At 51.5% G+C, this 24716-nt stretch overlaps 1 protein-coding gene across 3 annotated transcripts in view; it reads right to left on the bottom strand.

Moving 5' to 3' along the window:
• Positions 1-24716, bottom strand: part of SH3BP4 (SH3 domain binding protein 4) — a 59289-nt gene that overhangs the window by 18628 nt on the left and 15945 nt on the right. Inside the window, exon 1 of one of the 3 annotated variants that reach the window (XM_075001651.1) lies at positions 18776-18796. The exons of the other annotated variants lie outside the window; for them this stretch is intronic. The gene's annotated coding sequence lies outside the window, so the exon portion shown is untranslated. Of the gene's footprint in view, positions 1-18775; positions 18797-24716 lie in introns of those variants that run through there. 3 annotated transcript variants of the gene reach the window in all.

Here is a 24716-nt window from a genome sequence, read left to right as displayed (position 1 = left end):
AGGCCTCCTCCACAGCTCCTCCCTAACAGGAGGGTCAGACCCCTGAGTCACTGCACCCAGAACCAGCTGGATAAAGTCACAGCAAAGCCAAGAGGAGATATTGATGGAGCTGCAGCCTGCTGGGAGCCACCGCCAGCCATGAGTTCGCTCCCCATCACGGCCCCAGAGCCTGAGAACTGCTCCTGCGTGATGGAACCGAGCACTACCTGGAGCCCTGGAGCCTCTGGTGATCCCACCTAGGCAGCGGCAGCTCTCTGCTGGCTCTGGGGGCAGGCTGTGGATTCGGACTGACTGCTCCCCAGATCAACGGCAGGCTGCAGGACACGAACCAGATCCTCCTCATCTGCCCAACAGCCACTGCCGTAACGTGTCCGGTGCTCGCCCACCGCCCTGCCTAGCACAACACAAGTCACTTCTGCTTGTGCTGTATTTCACCACCTGTGCCCAAGGCGACTAGACACAGTGTTTTCACTAGAGACCTACACCCTTAAGTGTGGTCCCTTTGCCACTGGCCCTCTTCCTTATTACCCTGGGAGCACCCAGGTGCCCTTTCCCAAGGCAGCATCCCCACCGTTCTAGGTGCCGTACAAATCTCTACAAAGGGACAGTCCAGACCCCCAAGGACCTGATCTGGAAGAGCGCAAGGCAGGTAACGGACGTGGGGGGCGGTGGGAGTCTTGAAACACAAGAACACTGGTGTGAATGCATCTCCTCACTATCTTCCCCACATCAGCATGTCTGGAATGCGATTGATGAAAGGGGAGGAACAGAGGCATTAGGTCTGGACAGACTATTACCCAAAGTTGCGTGTAACTTTTGTTTTAAAGACTGTTTCAGGCCGTGCCACCAACAAGCCAGGGAGACGGCCTCAGCGCTTTGCAAATAACTAAGCTCGAGTTGGAATAACAGACTGTATTGATCAAAAGGTTGGCGCCAGGCACCAAGACAGAGGAAAGAAACTCCACCAGCAAGGAAAGAGGAGGGGACTTGGGGAAAGAGCTGCGGGATGCTGTTCCTTAGAAAGCAAAACGTGAACACTGCTAATGTTTGGGACGTGCAACTACCCCAAAAATGGACTTTGTATTCATTTATTGGAGGTGGTGCAGGCAGGCAGCTGTAACCCTTTCCTCTCTCCCCCGCTAACGGAGGCTTGTGTTTGATGGCAAACAATACTAGAGAAAGCTGTATTCATAGCCCAGCAGAGAGACGCTCCAGTGAACAAGCAAAACAATTGCCGTAGAACTTGCTCCTATGCACGAGTCTCACACACAAAAGGAGAAAGGGGGCTTAGAGCCTTTCCGCCAACTCAGACGTGCATGGCTCAGCAGCTTTGTTGTTGCCCATCCCAGTACTAACCAACCACATCCTGGGTATCAGGAAACGTTGGAGATGGACTGGTCTACTAGCATCCACTTACACAGTAACCCAGGCTACAACTACACTAGACTTAGTAAGTTGACCACGGATACGCAATTCTAGCTACAGCAAATGCATGGCTAGAATAAACGTATCTACGCTCGGCTAACTTGGCTGTCTCTACTGGGAGGGTTGATAGGAGTTTCTCCCGTCGACCTCTGTTAGTCCTCGCATCTCGCAAGGCAAACAGGGCTCAGCTGTGACCCCCAAGAGCTCGATTTCACACGTCCATACTAGAAGTGCAAAATCAAACCCCAGAAGACCACCCCTAAGCAGGCTGATCTTCCAGGGGTACTGTAGCTGTAGCCCCAGAGAGTTTCCAAAGAGAGTAACTCAGAGACCTTTACTTTCTGTTCAGCCAGTTGGGACCCTTCAATCACCAACACTTTTCACCAGCAACTTTTAGCCACCAAGACACAGCCCTTTATAGTCAGAGACCCGTGCTGTGGAAGCTGACTGTACATACACTGAAAACAGTAAGAAGAGGACAAGGAACAGACCCCAAATGAACTCTACCTAATGGACACTTCACGGATCCGCAGCTACTCAAGACACCAGATCCTGAACTTGGGAGTGGGGGGGAGGGGAAAACACGTCTATCAATTTCCCCACACCAAGATTCGAAGAGGATCCAATGCAAACTTCTCCAACCTCAGAATAACTCTCCCAGACTAAACTAACCCCTTGCTTTATGATCACAGACCTCCATGAACGCTTATTCTAAACAGCCAAGTGTTATGCTATCAATCTGCTGGGTTGTTTCCAACACTGTAGGTGGGGGAAGAAACCCAAAACGTTCCAAGTGCACCCTGAAGACACAATAAGATGGCAAATCAACATAAGAATCCATTTTTAAGCCCATTTTCTTTTGGGGAGCATGAACCATTAATTTTGAAGCTCTGAGGTTGGCCCTGTTGTGAAACTGACCTGAACCCTGTGCTTCTGAACTCCAACAAAAGCCAACCACTATCTGGAATCAGGCTGTAGCTGCCAGCCAGAACAGTCAGCTTGCAAGAACAAAAAGCAGCCTGGGAGTGTGGGAAGCCTGTTGGGAAATCAGATACACAGGTGAGCTTGAGGACTATTGTGTGTGCACGCCTTCAAAAGAGGTTAAAAATAGAACAGGAAAAAACACCCCATTTGTTTACCCACAGTGAAGAATAACATCCTGAATGGACATGGAAAACAATGGACGCAATACAAGAAGCTCCATCTCCTGCTCGGAGGGCCTCTCTGACCACTCACCACTGGTGAGAGACAAGAGGTGGCAGAAGACCAGGAAGTGAGATGCCAGAGATGGACACGGACACAAGAGACTGACTGGCACATTTCATTGACCAAGTGACGACTATGAGATGCCACAGGACTTCTGCAGTATATGATACCCAATTTAAAAAAACAAACAAAAAAAAAAAAAACACAGCCCTGTTCTTACAAATAAAGCAAACAGGGTTCCAACAGCAATTCCAGCTTCAACTTTGTCAAGTCTGTTTACCAACGGCTGTGCCCTATTTGGGACAGAGATGTCTAGCGGTTGAACAGCAAACTGCAAACAAACAGACCATTACACAGAAGCCCCCCCCCCACCCCCCCCCCCCACACACACACCCTGACAATAAGCAATCAGACTATAATGGGCATTGTGAACTCTCTCAAGAGCTACTTGCACACTTTAAATGCTACTTCATAACTGAGTACTTTGTGCCTGCATTAACACTAGACTTTAAACAGCCTGAACAAGCTAAAAAGCAAAGCCTGCAGAGGAGGCACCTTGTTGCGGTATTCAAAGTCCTACACCTCGGTTTAAGAGAGCCGCGCAAAAGCGTTCTGTTCATCCCCCGCCATTTACATTTGTTAGATTTCCCCAAGAGCCTGCGTCCTGGGACAGCCAGGGGAGAGACTAGCCTTACAATTATTTTTAAAAGTAACTTTCAGGGCAGTTACAGTTCGGTTTCAGCTTGTGCTGTCCACAGCTGACACACAGGAAAACCAGTCTCGAGGGTGACAAGCTTTTCCAAGGGATAGCTGCCCTCTGTCAGAACAGCTGTCACAAAGCACATCTGTGTTACCAAAATGCAGGGCTTTGGAGAAAGCAGACTGCAGAAGTGGAAGCCCTAAGACAGCAACGCTATCTTGTGTACGCTGCTGTACTGCACTTTGAGATACACCCACATTGGCACTTTTGGTTCTCTGTGCCTTAAATACTGAGTCTGTTCTGGTCTGGCACTGGTCTGAAGAAGTGGGTCTGTCCCACGAAAGCTCACCTAATAAACCATTTTGCTAGTCTTTAAAGTGCTACTTGACTGCTTTTTGTTTTGATAGTGTATAGACTAGCACGGCCCCCTCTGTTACTATTGGCACTGAGTTGGCAGAGTCAGAGCCTCTAGTGGTGTGAATCAACGCAGCAGAAGTCTGGCTTCTATGAGGTGAGCATCTGGCCCAGCATCTTGCTACTACAGATTTCAAAGCAAACAGTGGGAAATGGCCTATCCAGTGGGTCTTTCACTTGAACATGAGTGATCAGGTATTCGGGGACATCACTCATGGCGAGTTTCCCAGACTGCAGTTGATAGCGATAAGCAAATACAGCAAAGAGCGGAGCCCGTCCCTCGCTACGTCAGACTTCCAGGCAGGTGTTCGTTTGTAGGGGACAGCTTTACATAAGGAAAGCACACTTGGTCCCGGACTGACTTCACTGGGGCTTTGGATCTCGCCCTTGCCGCTACGTTAAACACCAGAGGCAGCTGTGGAGCTGGCCCCCAAATGTTAGTGTTTATTGGGTGAAAGCCAGAAGAACTTGAGTGTTTTAAGGATCTTCTGCGGTGGGCAGCCTGTGGATGCAGGGTGGGAACTGGTCTACAACCTTCCAGTTGACAGAAGCCCGGCAGTACATGCAGAAACAGTTTCAAATGTTGTTTTAAAACTCAAAACGTGTGTCAGGCTAGGCCTATGGGTGGGAGCGACCAGCATCAGAGATCCTCAAATCTGCTTACCACAGAAAAACACAGCAGTCCTATTTCTACAGGGGGGAAAAAAAAAAAAAAAAAAGACTTGTGGGCTCTTGTCTCCAAGCAAGCAGGCAGGGACCCTGGCCTGGTGCAGCTGCCAAGCAGCCCTGGATGGCACCAGGGCCTCTCAACCTGCAGCTGCTGAATTAGTTCCAACAGCCCCTGCTCCGGCTGTAGCTGGCGGGCTCTACCGCTGGCCGCCAGCGTAGCCCCAATGGTGGGGATGCTTTGGAGCTGCGAACCCGGGAGCTGCCTGCCTGAGTTTTGCTGACCCTGCGATGGAGCTGAGAAGACAGTGCCTCAGATCACTATTTCCCAGCGAGGGCAACATGCAGGACCCTTTCGGTGGTGCTTCATAAATTGGAACACAAGTGTGCATCAAGCAACACTTCCCTTTGTCGGCCACTAACGAGCAACACAAACCCTGCAACACACCCAGGCTGATTGCACAGCTAGCACGGGTACGAGGCATCCGGCACCAGGCCTCCTTGGGCATCAGGAAGCATTCCGTTACAATAACCCTTCTCTGACGGGCACACAGGCACCCCCCTCGCCACAATCCCGTTAATCAGGCCGGGATAGAGCGGTGCAATCTCGGAGTGAGTCAGTGGCCGAGCAAACACAGCAGTGGCCATTTTCAAAGAATGCACGGTCCTGCCTTACAAAAATGAAGCTGTAATTTGACTGAGGATCACTGCCAGCTGTAAACTGGCCCTGCTGCCCTTGCAAAGGTATCAGTTACAGAACACATTGCCTGAATTAAAACTTTGCACCAACTGATTGAGCAACTGCATCCCTCATTGGGGACTGGAAGTGTGCCATCAGGCAGCAACCGGGGGTGGGGCGCGGGGGGACGACAAAAGGAAAGTTTTAATAAAAATGTCTGACAAAGTAAGGAAACTCCTTCTGTGCTTCTTTCACTTACATGAAGAGAGTTAAAAGCTGTATTTCTCACCTGCATAACAGACTTCCGCACTTGTACGCTTCTGGCAGAACCGCCATGCTGTTTGGTTCCGAGCTGGGAACAACTACATCCTCGAAGGGTTCGTAACTCGGAGGTCTGACTATACTGATTCTCAGATGATGCTGTGTATGGATGAGTGCTGGGTTTGTACAGAGAAGCAACACTGGCCAGATCTCCACTGTACTTTTTAATTCTGGGGTGGGTGGGGAAGAGTGGAGGGAGTTGTAATTGGCATCCTTACAACGAAACTGATTCAAAACAGTTTGTCTTCATCAGCAACTGCCCTCCCTCTCCCCACTCAGGGTCAGGCTTTGGGACAGTCTCCAGCGGGTGGGAGCAGAAGCCGACCCAGGAACTGCTGCTCCAGCAAAGAGCAAGAGGGGGAGATTATGCTGGACTAGAGCAGGATGTGAATTCAAAGTGCTGCAACTACTGAGGAATTAACAAAACAAAACACTCTGCAGAAAGAGTTCTTCCACAACAGCTACAGTTAGAGGGGAAGCGCAATGCCAGTCAGTTTCCCCAGGTAGACAGACCTTACAACTAAGATTACAACTAAGATGAGGTCATACCTATGCATCAGTTGGGAAGTGAATAGAATGCGCTTTTCATTCTCTCTCTCAACTTTGCAGCTCATCTGTGATTTTGCTGGTAAGTACCAGGTGGATATGGCCACGGGTTTCTATAAAATTTAACAATTTGTTTCTGATACTTTGGTAACACGAACTAGATTTGGGTCATTCTCCACCCCTTTCTCACCTATTTGTTGCAACCTCAGCTGCAATTCTGAGTAGAGAAGAGATTAAACAATTGCTTTGCAGGGGAGCCATGTTTATTTTATTGCAATGATTTCCGGAACAAGTGATGTGGTTCACCTGTGAAAAGATCTCCTTTATAAACACAACCTGAGTGGGTAGCCAAGCTAGATTTATTTCTGTCCCCCAGGTCTCTGACAAAAACCTGCTGACAATATCCTGCCCTCAGCTACGTCCATGCAACCTCACTTCTCACAGACTGCACATGATGGACAGCCGGGCTGGTGGAAGGGGGAGCTGGGACAGTGTCGAATAAACTGTGGATTTGGGGATTTCCCAGAGCAGTTGATACCCTTAGCTACACGAAGGCATGGCGTGCGAAGCCACAGGGCTGCACAGAAATGTTAAACATGTGCACTTGAATCACCCCTTCAAGAGGTTCAAAAATCACAATAACCTCAGTTTTTATAACTGTAAAAACTCAGTTTTCAAGCCACCCTCAAGGTACTCTGAGCTTAACTCACAGGATAGGTTTGGGGATTTAAGACCTGTGTTTGGGGTTGGGAAGCCCACCCAAAGAATCCAGGGTCTCCTGCTTCTACCAGTCTCCATGCCCACGGCCAACACACAGGCACAACAGCTGCTGGTTTTAGGTCATAAATTCCCCCCGGGGCAGCAGGAACTCCCAAGCAACAGAACAATGGACTTGAGAAGGAGGGAGAGCGAGACATTTGATCCTCTCCCATCTCAAATTTATAAAGCAGAAAAAGATATTTTTACCTTCAATGGATATAAAAAACATCTTTTCTTAGCTTATGATGTTACATGCCGGCTCTCTGTAGATATAAAAAGACGCTAACGCGATGTCCCATGCATTTAGTGATAAGCGTTCTGGAACAGCTGGTATGAGAGAACAAAGGAGGATATTTTTATTCCGTTCACTCTTTTTGAAAAGCTTGGCGTTGTAACAACCTGGCATGGAGAGAGCAGTCCCAACAGGACGCATCCCGATGCCTCTGGAGGCTACATGTGGCTGAGCCAGGCAACCCACCCCGCAAGCAGGTTGGAAGTGAAGCAAACAGGCTGAAGGCTGGAGATAAGAGTAGAAAGGCTCCAAAGAAACAAGAGCCGCGGCACAGAAGTCAGCTTGCTGAACTACAGAAGTCACTGCGAGAACAGAGGACGGATGTTGGAACGCTCCAGGAGGCGGCGGCTGTGAAAATTCTCGCCCCAGGGCAGGGACGGCTAACCACCGCCTAGCACCAGTGCTCTCTATGGGAGGACGCCTCTGGTGGGCGACTGCGCTCCACGCCCTCACTGCACTGCTTCTATGTGGGACCGACTTGGAAAAATTGGACCTTGGGAGCTCTTCTGAAAGATGGGGAGCAGGACTCTACCAATGCTTCCTCTTCAGGCATCTAAACACGCAGGCCGAGCCCAGCAGCTCCCAGTCCTCTTGGGGCAGCTGAACACATCTGAAAACCTGGCCCCAGGGGGTCTCAATTCCGCACAGTGTTTTAGAGCCTTGGCTGATGCTAAGCAGAGCCAGTCCAACCTCGTTATTCTCACCAGGGCAGAGCAGGAAGCGCAAAAGAGGCAGGCTCTACAGCCGAACTGCACTCCCTAACCAGAGCCCTGGAAACACTTCACCGTTTGCATGCATGTCAGTTACATAAAACTTGTCACAGACTCCGACCATGATCCTGCAAAGCCCCAAGGCACACAGCTCCATCAGGCCCTGCCCAAACTTCTCCCAACCTCAGTGACCGGCTTTGTTTTGTGTTGAGCAGCATCTGTGGAGGTGCAGGTCCCACTAGCCAGCACAACACAAAAGAGTGAGCAAACACAACCAGTTTCAGGTTTGGTGTCTTGTTTTGTACCAGTTAGCCTCACAGGTGTTGCATAACCACCACCCCTTCGCTCATTCTGCGGCAGATTTCAAAACAAACAAGTTTGGGGAAACCCCAAATGCTGCTGCTTCCTTCCATCTGGATGAAGTGGCTGGTCTCGACTCTTTGTACACCGGGGCCAACGTTTTCCAAGCTAGGTTCCTACATAGAAATGGCTGATTGCATCCACATCCATGTTGGTATCTCAATAGGGATTGAGGGCCCTCATTCAGCCTGGCACTTAAGCACTTGCTTACGTTTAAGCAGCAAAGTAGTCCCACCTCTGGTTCAAAGCTCTGAGGAAAAGGCTCAGAGTGGACCAACAATGTAATTTCAAGATGCGGGTGAAACTAGGCACATGCTACCTCAGGGCCTAGGAACTAACTTCAGGCCCCTGGGTTTGGAAACATTGGCCTGTCGGCTTTGCTCTGTGCCTTACTGCACAAAGGCTGCTCCAGTTGGTCACATCAGAAGCTGCAGGAAAAGAGAACAAAAAAGTCTAAAGTCGCACTCTATCCTCTTCTCTCTAATGGCCCCAATGAACACAGGCGCTAAAAGCCACTTTGTTACTGAGCCTTTGCTCTGATTTCAGCTGGAAAGCCAGGAGACAAAGGTCTGAGGGTTTGGCACTTTGAAGCAGACGCCACTAGACACAACTAACGTAGGGGAAAAAAAAAGCTAAAATTAAAAACAAAACCTCCTTCACAGGACCATACAGAAGCATGTTTTACAGCTCTGGGAATGCGACTCACAGCAGGAGCAATGGGCAAGGACATGCACAGCTCTGGAAGAAGGGAAGAAAGCTGAAATTTCTCAACAGTCAAAGAGCAACCTGCTGGGACTGGCACCAACTGAACGGAGATAAATGCCCTGATATCAATCACAGTTTCTGTACTGTGAGAAGGGTAGGAAGGGTAGTACATGGAATGATGGTCCTAGGCTCCAAAATAAGCCCGCTCAAATCATCTCCTAAATGTTGAGTGTTAGGGTGACCACCAATCATTAGCAATCATGCTTAACACCTGACATCTGCCAAGGGTCACAGGAGAATGCATTATCCTGGAGAAAGCTTAAGAGCAGAAACCCCACCCCCCTCCCTCTGAGTTGAGGATCGTCAAGGCATCATCAAAACAAGCAACCCAGTGTGATGGTGGTGGCGGCAGCATCCCAGTTTCAAAAGACGGGGAAACCAAGGCCCAGCGAAGCTGTTCTGTCCCAGTGGCACCTGACAGACTAGGAGATTTTTTGGCGCATACGCTTTGTCAGATGTATCTTTGCCCACGACAGCTTATGCGCCAAGAAATCTGTTAGTCTACAAGGTGCCACAGGACTTCTTGTTGGTTTTGTGGATTCCGACGAACACGGTTGCCCCTCTCATATTTGTTTTGCCCCAGGTGCCACATGTTGCCTAAGGCAGAGCTGGGAAAAAGACATATATATGTAATTGGAGATACACATCTCCTAGAACTGGAAGGGACCTTGGGAGGTCATCTAGTCCAGTCCTCTGCTCTCTTGGCAGGGACCAAGCGCCCTCCCTGGCATCTATTTGCCCCAGTCCCTAAATGGCCTCCCTCAAGGCTTGGAACTCACAACCCTGGGTTTAGCAGGCCAGTGCTCAAGCCACTGAGCTCTCCCTCCCCCACTCAACTCATGGAACACCTGCCCCTATGCGTCAGCTGGGCTGTCCCAGCTCCAGGCAGGCAGGCAGACAGGTGAGCCTCTGCGCCACACCTGGGTTTCTAACACAGCGATCTTCACTGGCCTGTTGTGAATTCAGTTCAATCTTGGAGAGACGGTGCAGGGAGAGCCGTGATCCCGATCAGCCTTCCGTTCACAGCCAATGCTGACCGGGGCGCTGAGCAGCGCAATGAGCTGCGACACCCCCATTCTGCCATTAACAGACCTGGGTGGCCAAGGACCTGCACTAAGAACCTCAGACTCAAACCCTGAGGTCTCCTCCAACCCTAATCTAGGGTTCTACGAAATCACTGGGTTTCATCAAGGCCACGCAGTTAAACCTCTGGCAACAGACCATGTGCAGCAACATTAATTTGGTCCTCTGCAGTGCTAATGTCACAAAATGGATGCATCTCCCAGGCTAACCAGCACATGTCCTGTAATTTTACAGCAACAAGGCCAACAATAAAGCAATTCTACACACACAAGCCTGTGGCACGTAGCCACAAGCCACTTGACCAGTGAAATGAAAATCCTTCCCGCTAGTTACTCTGGATCACAGGCAGTGGATGAGGACAGCCAGTTATGCTGACCTCCCCAGTGACAGGCCAGAGACAAGTGCTCAGCAATTCCTGCACATCCTAGACCCAAAACACGTGACTAGCTTTGTAAACCCCTGCTAGAGAAACACAGGTGCAGGTCACAGCATCTGGCATTTACAGGATCCAACTAAGAGAGCCCATGCATATGCAGCAGCTCAGAGCCCCACGCTTCATGGAAAAGAGTGCTCTCTCTCTAGCCCAGAGAGCAGACAAGCTGGTTCTGCTCCTGGCCGGAACTACAAATTTGCCGAGACCTTGGCACCTACTGAGCTCTAAAGAAGCTTCCTCAGGTTGGTGTACGGGATTCTCACCACCCCACAGGTTGGGTTTCTTCCCATCCATCCCACAGAGCCCTCACTTCCTCTTCTTGACGCAATGGACAGTGACCAGAGCCACCCACCATGGCGCTATGCAATGGAAAGTTTGGCTTGACGCTGCATGCCATTGGGGACTTCTCCTTTAAGGAAGGTCAGTGGCTAGAGCAGGGGACTGGAAGCCACAGGCTTTCCAATGCCTCACTGCACCTGAAGTCCTCTGTACCTCGAGTCTGTTTGTTAAAGGGGGTCTGATAACAGCCGCGTGGGCACTGAAGGACTGGAAGGGAAGCTGAGTCACAAAGTGAAATGGGCTCAGAACGGTTACTCTCCACATTAGCTTTGCAGCAATGTTTTCCCCAGCCGGGCTTTGGGCCATAAGACGACTTCGGGAGGGGGGAGGGGGCGACAGTCAAGTAAAGTATTTTTAGCAGGTGGAATTCTGGGAGGACCAACTCGCTCTTTCCAGTTCAAATATAGACACACACACACGCACCAGGTCCTAGGCTGGCGATGGAGACTAGTACTGGCTGTGACAATACACAACAGTGTGTTATGCTTGTGAGGCCTATTTGTGTGACATTAGCAGTATGGGATGCATGAAGTTTGAAATAATCTAGCTGCAGAATACAACTGGGCATGTGGAAGTATGGGACAGGCAGGCAGCATCACAAGTCCACACTGGGCACATCGCCTCAGCGAGCAAAGTGCACACCTGGTAGGGCCGGGAATTTACCAGCTGTGCTAGAAAGGCAGATGAACCTTTAAAGTTTATGAGCCAATTACCTCCAAATTATAGGGTTGAGTTCTCCTTCGAGGCACAAATGCAAAGTTGGAGCATTGAGGCACTGAGATGGAGCCCTCAGAGCAGGGAGCTCCTAATGCAAAGGGGGCTCTGAGATCATGAACTCTGCCCCAGGGCCACACACGCAATCCCTCCTAGGCCCACTGAAATTGTACTGTGGCACTCAGAGTGGCATGCCCCATATCACTGGCCCATGGGTGACAGGGGGACCTAGCATGCTTAGAGCAGTGCTGCCTTAACTGTGTTCAGCAGCACACTGGTGTTCCATGAACAACTGGCAGGTGTGCCGCGAGCCTTTGGAGAAATTCCCCGATGGGCTCTCTGCTCTGTTAGTACATCCAGATATAAAGCAGTCACTTCACTGCTAGGTTACCTGATTAAATTGCTTCCTTTTGGTTTTGCTGTATACCTTGCTGTTTGGTTGGGCTATTTCCCCACTCCCCCCGGCTGACTTTAAGAAAATTGTATGTGGAACACCTATGAAAGCTATTATTATTTGGTGTTCTGTGGTCTCAAAAAAGTTCCACACAGGCTTAGCTGTTCTACCCACAAATGGCACTTGAATCGCAACGTTACTGGTTAGGACCAATCAACGGCCTGGTCTGATCTTTCGGGAGGGAGAGCACCCAGGGGCAAGGCCTTGACTGGGACAGAGATTCCTGCATCGGCCGCAAAGGCCTGGAGGAGGTTACAGACTACTGCTGCTGCTGAGAACTCATTACAGCTGGGGGCGGGGGGGAAGAGATTCATAGCAGCCAGGGGGCAGGACGTCCATCCCGACGAGTGCTGTTGTCTGTAAGTGACCCCACAAAGGCCAGAGTGTGAAAAAGCGAATCAGTAGAAATTCCAGAAGATGTGGGACCCCAGAACCGGGTCTGCTGGAAAGAAGACAGTTACGGAAACGGGAATGATGGTCCGAGACAGGAAATGGTGGCTGGGTCTGACCGGTGCCCAGGCAGGATGAGCAGACTCCTTGCTCCAAGGCACTGGGAGAGATTCTAAAATAAGATTTCCCCGTTCTGGCCCCTCCCTGCAAACTGAGCCTCATGCCTGCCAACCTGCACTCAGCTAGCAGAGGCGTCTGGCCTGGATCTGCTGCTGCAAGGCATAAATTAGCAGTGGTTGTGCAAGTCCCCTTCTCGCTCCTTTCCCACGCTCACCAGGAGAGATGGACAATGACATTCAGTGGGAAGCCACCCACAGGTGGTTGTAAATCACACTTCCACGCCCGGCCTCCATTGGAACCCTGTCCGTGGGCCACAGATATTCAGCACTGGCGCACACCAAGGGCGGGAGAGAGGAGGCCGTTCTGCCACAGGGGTTACTGCTATACGGCATACGGGAAATGCTGATTCTTCCCTCATTAGTCCAATTGTTCAGAGACGCTGGCTCCTCCACTCTGGGCAGCGAGAGCGCAGCAGCAGTCCCTGGTCGCCTTTCCATCTTGTGCAACGCAAGTGGTTCTCTCATGGCCCTGGACTGGCAGTCAGTCGATACGAATATTTATCCATTGAGTTCGGGGGGGGGGGGGGGGCAGGGGCAGATTCTCCCCCCCACTCCTTACCCACTGCTGTAACTAACTGTCACCCTGAACGTTCAGCACAGGCCAGCCTGACGCACTGCATCTTTAGAGGAGGGGGTGCAAAGAGCCCCTCCCCTCCTGAAGGTGGACAAGCAGTTTTTTCCAATGCTTGTGAGCAGCTCGGCACGGATGGGGGCCGCAGAAAAGCCTCTAACTGGAAACTAAAACACAGCTACATTGAGAAATACAAGCGAACACCCCTCTGGGAGTCGGCCGCCCAGCGACTGACCTACCCTGGCTGGATTAGCTGAGGAGCTCTGACAAAATCCCAGCTGCTGGCGACAGAGCCCTCCCTTCAGTCATGGACACGCTCGGGAGCATGAGCCAAGCCCCGTCTCGGGCTGCACTCCAGACAGTGTAGCGTTGGGCTGGTAGGGAAAGCGCACCGCACACATCACCTTTGCTAGGCAGTTGTCTGGTTTGCTCTCCGACGGACCTCTTCACGCCCCTCGAGCCAGGCCTGGGCTCACTTAGCTACAGAAGAAATCAGACCCTTTGGTACAGCTCTCCCCCGCACGCCCTTCCCTTTAGGGCTGCCACGTGCCGCCAGGGTGTTTGGAACCCACCTCATCCCCTGCACATCTGGCCTCTGCCCTAGCCGGGCAGGGGACCAGGAGAAGGACAACAGCCCTGGGGTTGGCTCACCCAGAGCGACACGCCTGCTGCAGCAGGGAGAGACCCACCACAGCGCATCACCTCATCAGTTATTTTGTTAGTCTTGAAAGCGCAGCGGGACGGCTTGTTTGTTGTGCGACAATACAGACTAACCCAGGACTCTACGGCAGGGGGTCGCCAACTTTTCTGCTGCCCCCTGCCTCCGCCCCCGCCCCCCCCGGCACTTGTTTAAAACTATGTCAGGGTTTAAGGCGCCATCCCCGCCCCCCTGCAGAAAAGGTGACAGTAGATTACTGCCTGTTCCCGGGAGCACACTGAAGGAGGGAAGTAACCCTCACCCCTCTGGTCGAATGCCCACAGCAGGGTGGATGGAATTCAAGTTCTCACACGGAGGACACTGCGGGTGGGGTGGGGTGGGGTTTACAGCACTACCAGACTGTGCCACCCCTACTTCCGCCCTGCTGCTGCTGGGGCTGCCTTCTGCACCGGGTGCCCACTCAGCGCCTCCAGCAGCAGCGCAGAAGTACAGCGATCCTGTACTCTCTCACAGCCCTCCACAACCACCTGGAAACCACCCCCGCCTGAGGAACACGGCTCTACGCCCGGGCATGCCGACGTCCCATCCACCCCACCATGCCCAAAGGCAGCCAGGGGCGAGCTGACCCCAGCACGTCCTAAGCTGGCTCAGGACACTTCCACCCCTCCAAACAGAGTGCAGCCGGGCGCGTAATGAGCAGCACTAAGCAGATGAAGGCTAAAAAGCACACAGCCCCATAAAAGCCTCCCCAGGGCCCAGGGCAAAGGAATTCTGCTTGCTCCCAAAAGGCCTCCACAGACGCCCCACTCCCCCAAGTCCCCGCACCAGCTCTTGGGCACCCTGTTCTCCCACACGTGTTAAGCCCCTCTGGAGCAGGCCGGGTTTCTCTCCTTCAGTAACAGGCGCAGAGCTCTGCCTGCCCCCGCCCCAGAGTACACCGGCCCCGTCATGGTACAAAGACGCAGCTGAGCCGGGACCAGCATCTGAAGAAGTGAGTCTGTGCTCACGAAAGCTCATGCTCTAAACTTTTCTGTTAGTCTATAAGGTGCCACAGGACCCTTCGCTGCTGCTGCAGATCCAGACTAACACGGCCACCCCTCCGACACATGAAGCCTGCAGGCATCTGACCGGGCTCTTGCTGAACAGACCCGAAGGAGCTCAGCCCACGTAGCTGGTGCCTGCCCTGCTCCCGGGGAAGGCAAAGGTATTTACAGGGAACAAAGTTCTTGAACTCTGAACCCTCTAAACCCCTTTCAGAATTCAGACCATTTGGAGTGGCCTCCACAGTCCCCCTTTCCCCCCCACCACCTCGACAATGCCACTCTGGCCCCCCCCAGCTTTTCTTCAGCCGGGGTATGCACAGTGGGGGGCAGGTCCCAGCCGGGGAGCGTGAAGCTTGAGCTGCGCCTGGGTCTCGGGCTCATCCGGATCATTACAAATGCTGAAATACGTCGCAGTTGTGTGTTGTGTATTCACATACCGATGCATGAAGTTCTCACACACACACGGACTTCCCTACACATGCCAAACGGGGTTTCTTCATAGGAACATAAACTGAAATTTCCATCGGTTTGGCTTATGTTAGACAGGCGGGGGGTGGGGTGGGGGAGCTGCTAATTTCAGTTTATCTTTCGGTGGATTACACTCCACTTTCAGCCACTTGGAGAACTGCTCTGCGCTGGCCTCTGCGCTGGAGCCAGGGCGATTTGGCATTCAGACAACGGAGAGCAGGTGCGCATAAGACAAAGGCCAACCCAAAAACTGTACTTTCAACTACATCCTTCAGGTGGTCTTAGACACTTGCTCCTGGTAGACTCGGAACTTGTCTCCCTTTGGGGATATACTGACAAGCTACTCCAGACTAAGAGCTGGCACAGGAAGTGAATTCCAGAACAGCTAGGCCAGGAAGCTCCCAAGTGCACACAAGCTTTTACACATGCAGTTTTTCCTGCAACACTTATCTACCAAGAAGCGCAGTACGCTGTCAAAACCTGCGTCACTTCTTCAGCCCTGGAAACAAGACAAGGGCTTCTACATCTCCGCACAGGCCTGGGTATCCCATAAACATCCCTTTAGGAGCAAGAGGAGTGAAGCAAAACTAAATGAAGGTGTGAATTCCCATTGCACCAAAAATCACTAGAGCCAAGGGCTGCCTTGTTCAGGAGGGAAGTGGCTTTAGCTGCCTTTAGCTTACAGTGAATGGGCTAAAGGGAACAATAGCAGAATCTCCACATAGGGGTTCAAAGGGCTGAAACGCTGTGAATTCACACCCCCAGTTAATTCAGCTTAACTCCCCACGTCAGCAAGCTCCAAGGTTTTGTCACTGGCCTCAGTCCCTCTTTGGTTCACAAGGGCAAAGCACAAAAAACCTCACTGGCTGCTCTCCACTGGGGGCAGCTAGATATGGTCCCACGGACGTTAGTGGAACCATTCACATGCTTCAGGTTCGTCACTGGCCTCACCAAGTCAGGATCTAAATCCGGCAGATCGACTGCACTGAATAAAGACCAACAGACCTAAACCACCATCTTGAATGGGCGTGAGGGTGGCACAAGAAGCCTCGCACCTTGTCCGACTCTCCTGGACTACCCAGCTTGCCAATCTAGGTTCTCTGACAACCCACCTCAAGGGAGCGTCCGAGCACCACCGCATCCTGCATTAAATGACACACCCAGCAGCCACCACATCTGCTTCATTCTCTCCCCAGGACAAGAACAGCACGCACAGGACTGTTCTGCTGTGGTAGGATCTTCATCTCCTTTTTCCACCCGCCCCCTTGGCAAGGGCGACAGAGCCGTCTGGGGTGGGCGCTGGTTTCTCCGGGAGCCGGTGCCAACACAGAGGAGCTTCACCCTTTGTTTAAAGTCCCCTGGTGCTTGGGGAATGGAACCGTCATGCACAGTGCTCATCCCAGAGCTCCAGGTCTTCTTTTAGGCACTCCAAACCCAGCCTGCCTTGAGGAGAAAGGCTGAGCCCTTGGCTCTCTACGTGAGCTTCCCATGGAGCAGTGAGTCAAGGGCAAGCCTGGTGGGCAATCATGAACTCAACCAGACCTGATAAGCTAATGGTAATGAGACCGCATCAACTTTTGGTGCGGGTCTTACATGCAGGCACTAACTGAGCCAAGCAATCAAACACATGCTAGAGTCTCCCTGAAGTCAACCGAGTCTAGAGTAGAGGCTACACTCCAACTAGCTTACACCTGCTTTGGCAAGCCGTGCAAATTTCCACCCTTCACCCTGCCAAGTAAGAGCTCATCGCAGAAGCTGTGCTGTAGGAATTGCCTCACACATGCCACCTGGAGTTCTCTCTCTCAAGCTGTCCCCCCGCATCTTTCTGGCATCAGTTTCTGAACCACACATTGAACCTCTCTAATCTAGAGCTCCTGCATCCAGCAACATCCGTAATCTGGCGTGATTTTAGTTAGCCAGACAACCACTTATCCTGGGTGTGGCCAAGTTTCCCCTGGTCCCATGAAGTTTGCTTCCAGCCACCAGTCCTGGCTCTCAGTGTTCTGTGCTCTTATTTAACCCTAAATGTCTTCAATGAGCCCTGTAAGCAGTGGAAGTGTTAGTAATACTGCTAGACCGTCAACCTCCCGTGCTCTGGCAAATTCTCTCTTCCAGTACCAGTCCGGACCTGAGGGTGCCGAGTTAGAGAGGTTCAACCGATAATTCATCACCTGAAGAGAAATGTTTCACAATAGTAAGAATCCAACACACCCATTTACCTCACAGGCGGCAGACCTAGGGTTTACCTCTTCTGCTAATAATTCGCCAGAGGTTTATTTACAAAGTCTTCACTGCACTAGCACATTCTATGCTAATTTATACCTGCACAGCAATGTACTGCCTTTCAACTCCTACATCAGCATTCTGCGTGGAGGGCCTGTCACGTTTGCTTTGAACAGCTGTACTTACCCCAGCTGCACAGCCCTTCAGAACGAGGCCCGGAGGCCCACACTGTTTTTCTAGGTCGGGGAAGAACACTAAATTGGTCACCACAAGGATTTCTACAGCCACAGACTAGTACACTGTCAAACACAGGATTGTGAAGGAGTTAATTCGAGGATCCCACAGAGAGATAAAAGTAGGACTGTTGCAGAACAGGTGCCAACACAGATCTCATCCATAACAGTTACCAACAACCAGTCAGGTGCAGGGAGATGCAAGAGAAAGACAGGTTTTTAAGCTTGTGAATAAATCTCCTTAACATTTGCACCATTGTTCCAGCACAACTAAGGACATAACCACTCCTGGTACCCAATGGCCTGGCCTGATACCACTGCCACTTTTCATTACAGGGCATCGCCAATTCACAGCAGTGAATGCATGAATGACAAGGATCTTGCCACGTTTTCTATGAAAGGCAAGCATGCTCTGAATACGACCCCCACCAAAGCTCTGAAGAGGATATTAGTTATTCATGGCTACGCAGGTTTTCACTGCAGCTCTAATTTTAACATTGTTTAGTTATCTGTAGCACACCCCAGGCTGGAATCGGATGATACCTTCCTAGAGGAAAGGACAGTTTATACACAAACAAACAAACGATCCAGATGGTTTACTCCTTTATGGGTCAGAACAATACTGCCATCCCTGGAGAACTTTTGTTTTCTTAGCACAGTAATGCAATCACGACGTCTCCCATGTTGTAGGAGTTCTTCCAAGGCACAAGACGGATGGCACAAATTCCTCCATAAAAATCATTAACTGCTGATCACCAAAGGCTCTGGGCCTAGAGACACTTATGTAGAGTTTTACTCATGCAATTAGTTCCATCAAAGCTATTTATGCAGGTGCGTAAGTTTCTGCAGGATCATACGGCCTGGCCTGCACGTGGTTTTTGTACTGCCCTACCTACACCCATTAGGGATGCGGAGAATCTACTTACGCTAATACAACCCATAGTGTGGACGTGGTGACAGGTATAAAAAGATACTTTATATCCCTACAGCTTACTCCTCTGCCTCTAAACTGATATGAAGATGTTGATACCAGCATAACCGCATCTAGCAAGGATCCACTCCATTAGTACAACTCAGCTGTTCACACAAGCCCTTAGAGATCCTGGGTGGGCAGACCCTGGAACCAGTGGGTCAGACAACTTACGTGCTCTTGCAGCCAAAATTAAAAGGGACTTATCTGTAGACAAAGCACCTAGATACAGCGATGCACATGGTTTTTTACAATGATCGTCAATGGATCTCTCTCGCTACAAACGTCCTGGAGCACGGGAGAGTTCCACGCCTAAGAACGGAAAACCAGTAAGACTCTCGTCATTGGGGGAAAAATTAAAGTTTTAAGTTGCTTTAAAAACACACACACACACACACACACACACACACACACGCCATCCCACCCTGCGGCTGCACACGACCAACACCACAAGCCTCACAGTCCTGGAGGGTCTTTCGCAAAGCCCCAGCACTTTACATACTGCATGGAAACCTCAGCTCCCTTCACGGAAAGACGCTTGCAGAGCTCATGCTTGCAGAGGGATGCTAGAAAGACAAGGACCTCTGACAGTGCCGAAGTCAGCAGGCTGATAAAAACCTCCCAGTGTTTATTATTGTTTTAAATCCCAGGGTTTTGACTGCTTGGGTCAGCAACACCACACCAGTGGTACTCCACCCCCCTGGGGGGAAAGGGGGAACAAACGCCAAGCCTATTGTTTCTGAATTGGAGGGGGAGGGGCATTTCTGTTCTGTATGAACAGCACCTAGAAGAATAGGGTCTTGGTTCTTCATTAGGTAGTACAAAGCAATAACGCAGTGTGCTTCCACCAGTCGCAGCAGGTGCCTGGCCTCCGCCAGCGGGCTGATCATTCCTAACGTACAGTCTCTGCTGGATTCTGTTGTGCTGGACTATATCAGAGAGATCCGAGGATGCAAAAGAAGTTCAGAGAGAAAGGAATTCAGCGGGATTTCTGCACATATTCTATCGGAAAACCAACTTTGCATCCAACAGGGTCTGTACAAAGGAATAACCTGAACGCCGGCTGAATTCGCAGCAGACCCTGGAGTTTTTAACCGATAAAGTAGCACTGCCATAGTAAATTTTAACGCACTTGCAGAGCCAAGAACATACCGAGACGACTTTTTTCAGCTCAAATGCTGAGTTTTACAAGATGGAGTTGTACCATGCCCAAGAGGTGCAATGGAGAACAGGAAGCACACACACATTTTTGGAAAATTTGTGTACATTTTCCTTTGTATTAGGGAGATACCCAGGGAAAACCACCTTTGTGATCATGGTGAGGCTTATCCACTGTACTGCAGGGGTGCTGACCCCTGAGATTTCCCCGAACGCAGGAAATTGACTTCATTTGAGGAGAAAAACAACTCTAGAATCAAGCCCTTTTGTAGCTACACTACATTCAGTGCTGCTTGTCTGGTTTCAAAGCAGCCATCACTTCGGCAGGAAAAAGAAAAATAGAGTCATTTTAATTTAAACACACGTAGGAAAGTTAGAGTTCAGAGACTAAGTAGGATTTTTGCTAAAATAAAGATTTAGAGGAATACTGCTGGTAAGGAGACCTTTTGCCTTACATGTAATAATCCTATACTGTTAACTCTCTTGTATCGGGTATTCTTTCAACCGGAACGCTCACATACCTGGCACAAACATGCCAAACTGAGCAGAAGTCAGTCCCGGCCAATCCCGTCAGGTTTCCCAGCCCTGGCTCCAGAGCTGCTGGCATTCCCCTCACACCAGCAGAGGATCCCACAGCTTTGTCTTTCCCCAGCTGCTGGTGCCTCTCCTGAGCGCTGCCAGTGCCTCTCCAGCTGCTCTCCATTAATTGGCATATTTCAATATCTAGCCTCCTCCCAGTCCCAGACTGCCAGATAGGAAAGAGTTTACTGCAACATAAACCTTAGTTATTTCAGGTACCGCATTAGCAACAAAGCTTTAAAACAAAAGCCATCCATGCTGGTTTATACATGCACCAGGCTTTGAACTGACAGCGTCCCCTTCATCACGGCTCGTCTGCCAGACCTTCCTATCTCGATCAGCATCCCTGGGCGAGGGACAGCACTGTGCATTCAGCAACCTAAGAGCCTGCAGGAGGTACTGGATGTAAAAGGAGAGGACTAGGGTGGACACATACAAGCCTGCTGCAATAACTTACCAACGGCTGCTACACGCTAAGATCTGTAAACATTTGTTTCTGGCTCCAGAGTTGATCCTCCAGCCACTGCAAAAATCCCAGCAGGAGCAAGCGTTCCCACTGTGGATGCAATGCCAGTAACTAGTTTTGCACAGGAATGTCTCAACCCAAAGTTCTGGGTCAGAGTTCAAACACATCAGGTTTCAACACATCCGAGGCCTCAATCTTGGCTCACACTGCGCTAACCCAAAGCCTTTGTTCGAACACAGCAACGAGGATGCAAGAGGTTCACTCCACGTCCCTCCTGCAACCCCCCTTCTGCTGCCGGCTGCACGATGCACATGCAGTGATCACTGTCACCTGGCAGAAAGGTAGCAGGCCTGTCCCTGCACCTGGCACAAGCAACCACTGCTGACACGCTGCACTGGCCTCTGGATGCCTTGTGCCGAAAAAGCTCAAAGTGAGACGAGATCCAACCCAGGCTCAGTCCCACTCCTACTGAAGTCAGCGGGAGTCCAACTAGGGGAGGGGGAGGCAGTGTCATGGTCTGTCCCCCCCACCCCACCACTTTTGGGAGGCGAGCTCCGAGCTGTCTTCCCACCTAATTCCAAGAGGAAAAGTTTCACGGGAGAAAGTTTTAGGAGCCTCAGTTCTCCCCAGCGCAGCCTCTGGAGTACCCACAAAGAGGCCTTTTCACCTCTGATCTAGAGCATCCAAACCAGCCGCAGCCGCACTGCCGACACACGAGGACTAGAACGGCAGCAAAGCGCCACGCCGGCTCTGCAAGGCTCGCCCACTTCGTCTGGCACACGTAGAATACGCCTGGCGCCCTCTATGGAACGGGGCTGCAGGCGTTGGGACTGGTGCTCGAGGGACATGACGGGGCCAAGAACGGGGGCCGGGGGTGTGTCATACACACACACGGGAGGAGCCTGTCGGGCATCACTGCTCTAGGGGTGAGCGGTATTTTCACACTGGCTCTTCTCTCGGCACCAGCCCTGTGAAACACCCGCTGGATGAGTACGAACGGTCTCTAGGGGCTTTCCCAAGGCCCAGCTGACAGAGAGCTGTGAGGCTTGTAAAGCAAATAAGTTACTGAAGGCAGCTCAGACGTCTCGATGCCCATTAAAACAAGCAAACCGGATGTCCCACCTCCCCTAGGCAGCTTTGCAAGTCTTCATCTAAATGCTAGATCCTGACGGCCAACAGGGCTAAGGACCCACGAGTAAGCGGAGAGGCCAGAGCCTCGGGAGGCACATGTCCGCACAGTTCCACTCCAGCCAACAGACCTACTAGAAGGTGGGCCTGCCCCTGGCCCAGCACCTGCCCTCCAGCGTAAGCAGCTGTGGCCCCAGCTGCGGCTGCAGTGACCTCGTTACAGGGTTGGAGCTCCAGGGTCCAAGAGGAAGCAACTCACGAACGCCGCTTTAGAAGTTACCCACTCCGCCTCATTCTGGAAGGGTTTCGCCTGCTCTCTGGAGAGTGAGCGGGGTCCCTGAGTTGACCACCTGGCAAGTACAACCTCGGCTCTCTAGGGACTTTCCAAAGGATCCTTAGGAATTCGTCCCTAAATGCCATTAGCACTTGGGCCACGGGATGCCAAGACATGCTGTTGAGACATTGGCCTCTCCTCTTCCACGTACGGGTTTTAACCAGGGGCTCGTCACTCCCCACCCCCAGAACAGGCTGAAAGTAATCGATTTCTCTAGCCCTACGTGTTATGGACGTCCAGCCCACCCTTCCCCTCTGGTAGGGCAGCCTGGCACTAGGAGCAGCATTATCTAACAGAACAACTGCGAACAGACACGTAGCCAAACCCTGGGAAGAATGAGCTGGTGCACTGCCAAGCCCAGAAGCTGCCTTTGTCCCGAGGCACAGCTGGTCGGTAAGGTAGACAATAAATATGAAAGGGGCAGCTGGGAGGCTGTGTATACATTGCTCACCTCGGGGAGCCCACGTTCCTGGGGAGGTGTCCCTCTGACGGCAAGAAACACCCAACAGCCGGCGCTGTCACGCCCAGGCCCTCTCCAGCTCCCGTAAGGGACTGCTTTGGAGTTTTCCTCCAGAGCGTATTACAAAGCCCAACGGGGGCCTTTTCATCTGCACTGGCCAGCGTGAATTTCCCCACACTGGGTCCGAGCACAGAGCTCACAGCTCCAGGCCACGAGCCTCCGGGGCGTGCCCACAACACAAGCCACCCTGCGCTGGGACAAAATCAAAGCTGCTGCACCAAGAGATCAAACCATGCAGCGGTTACTGATGTGCTGCCTACAGGCTGGAGTCTCTGGCATGCTAGGCCTGTGTGCACAAAGAGACTGGCCTGGTCCCAGAGAACTCATGACCCAAACAGACAAGGAAGAGGGCGTGGAGGCACACAGCAGCCCAGAGAGTCGAAGGGATTCGCCCAAAGTCCTATGGAAAGGGAGCATCAGAGCAGGAACAGAACGCGAGCCTCCGCAGGTGTCAGGTGCTGCTGCTTCTCAGGGCCCTGTGGGCACCTGTCAGCTGTGAAACCTGGGAGGGGGGGAAATCCTGCACCCCTCCATTGGGCGGGGGAAGGGTGGGGTCCCACGTGCACATGAGACGCACCCACAGACCTGGGGCTGGCAGGCGATGCTGTCGCACAAAGAGCAGCCCTGCTCAAGGGATGTAACAGCCAATGTTTTCCGAGTGGCATAAGGGTCCCTCGCCGACACACGATGAGACACGCCTCCAATTCTGCCCAACGCAGCGAGCCCCGAGTCCCTTCGGGAAGAACAAGGCTGGCAAATGCTGCGCCCAAGGACACTTCACGAAGTGCAGCGGAGAGCGTCAGGACGGGAACGGCTGAGCGACTCGCTGCAGCAGCTGGGAACGCTGTAACGCAGGTTAATTTAACGTGACGTTCTCAAGCCCCATTTGGGCCTTTCTGCTCAGACCCCTAGGCCAGCAGCCACGGAGCAAAGCTTTCCCAAACACCCACCTGGAGCAGAATGGTTAGGCTTTAGAAGGCCAAGAGACCATCACAGTCATCTAGGCTGATCTCCTGCACCTTGAATGCCGCAGACCCTCATTGCCCACTCCCCCAACCCCAGGCACTCCTTTGATGGACCCTAACCTCTGGGTGAGGTGCACAAGTGCACAAGCATGGTTGAAAGGCTGCCCGTAACCAAGAACAAACCCTTTACACAACAGCAGAACCTCAGAGCTGCGAACAACAGATTTACCGAGTCAACAGCACACCTCGTTTGGAACCAGAACTGCACAATCAGCAGGAGAGAGAGAACTGTCCTGTTGAATGTGAACTGCTAATAAAACTGAAGGGAAAGCAGCATTTTGCTGCTGCCTAGCAAAGTTTCGAAGCTGCACTAAGGCTACATTCAGTTGTAAGCTTTTGAAAGAACAACCACAACGTTTTGTTCAGAGTTGCAAACATTTGAGAAAAAACAAGTGCACGTCGTTAAGGTGTTACAGGACTAATTGTTTTTTCATGATGCTACTAACACAGCTGCCCCTCTGAGAGCATTCAGGAATTCTGAACAACCCCCAAATCCTGAATTGTGTGTAACTTGGAGGATCTACCGTCATTTAAGCCTTCGAGGAATTGTGCCCCATGTTTCAGAGGAAGGCAAAAAAAGTCCAAGAGTTTCTGCCAATCTGGGAGTCAGGGAGATGCACAAGTAAGTTGTTAAGCGACAACAGCAAAGGGGAGAAATTCCAGCAGTGCCCTGGAAAATTCCTCTGCTTTCTCCTCCTGCTATTGTAAGAGTGGCTAAAAACGAAAGACTAACAAGGGGCAGATGACTTGAAATCCAGCATTACACAGCCCAGAGCACACATCCCCTCCTTAACAGAGGCTCTCACTACCAACACGAACGAGCCGAAAGCAAGCGTTTGGATGCCACTCCGTTTGCAAAGGAGCTGCATTCTGCCCCGTTCACTCCCAGCAACATGTACCTTTAC

This window comes from Carettochelys insculpta, chromosome 8 (genome assembly GCF_033958435.1).
Source record: "Carettochelys insculpta isolate YL-2023 chromosome 8, ASM3395843v1, whole genome shotgun sequence".
Taxonomy (NCBI): domain Eukaryota; kingdom Metazoa; phylum Chordata; order Testudines; family Carettochelyidae; genus Carettochelys; species Carettochelys insculpta.
This window is presented reverse-complemented; position numbering and strand designations above follow the sequence as displayed.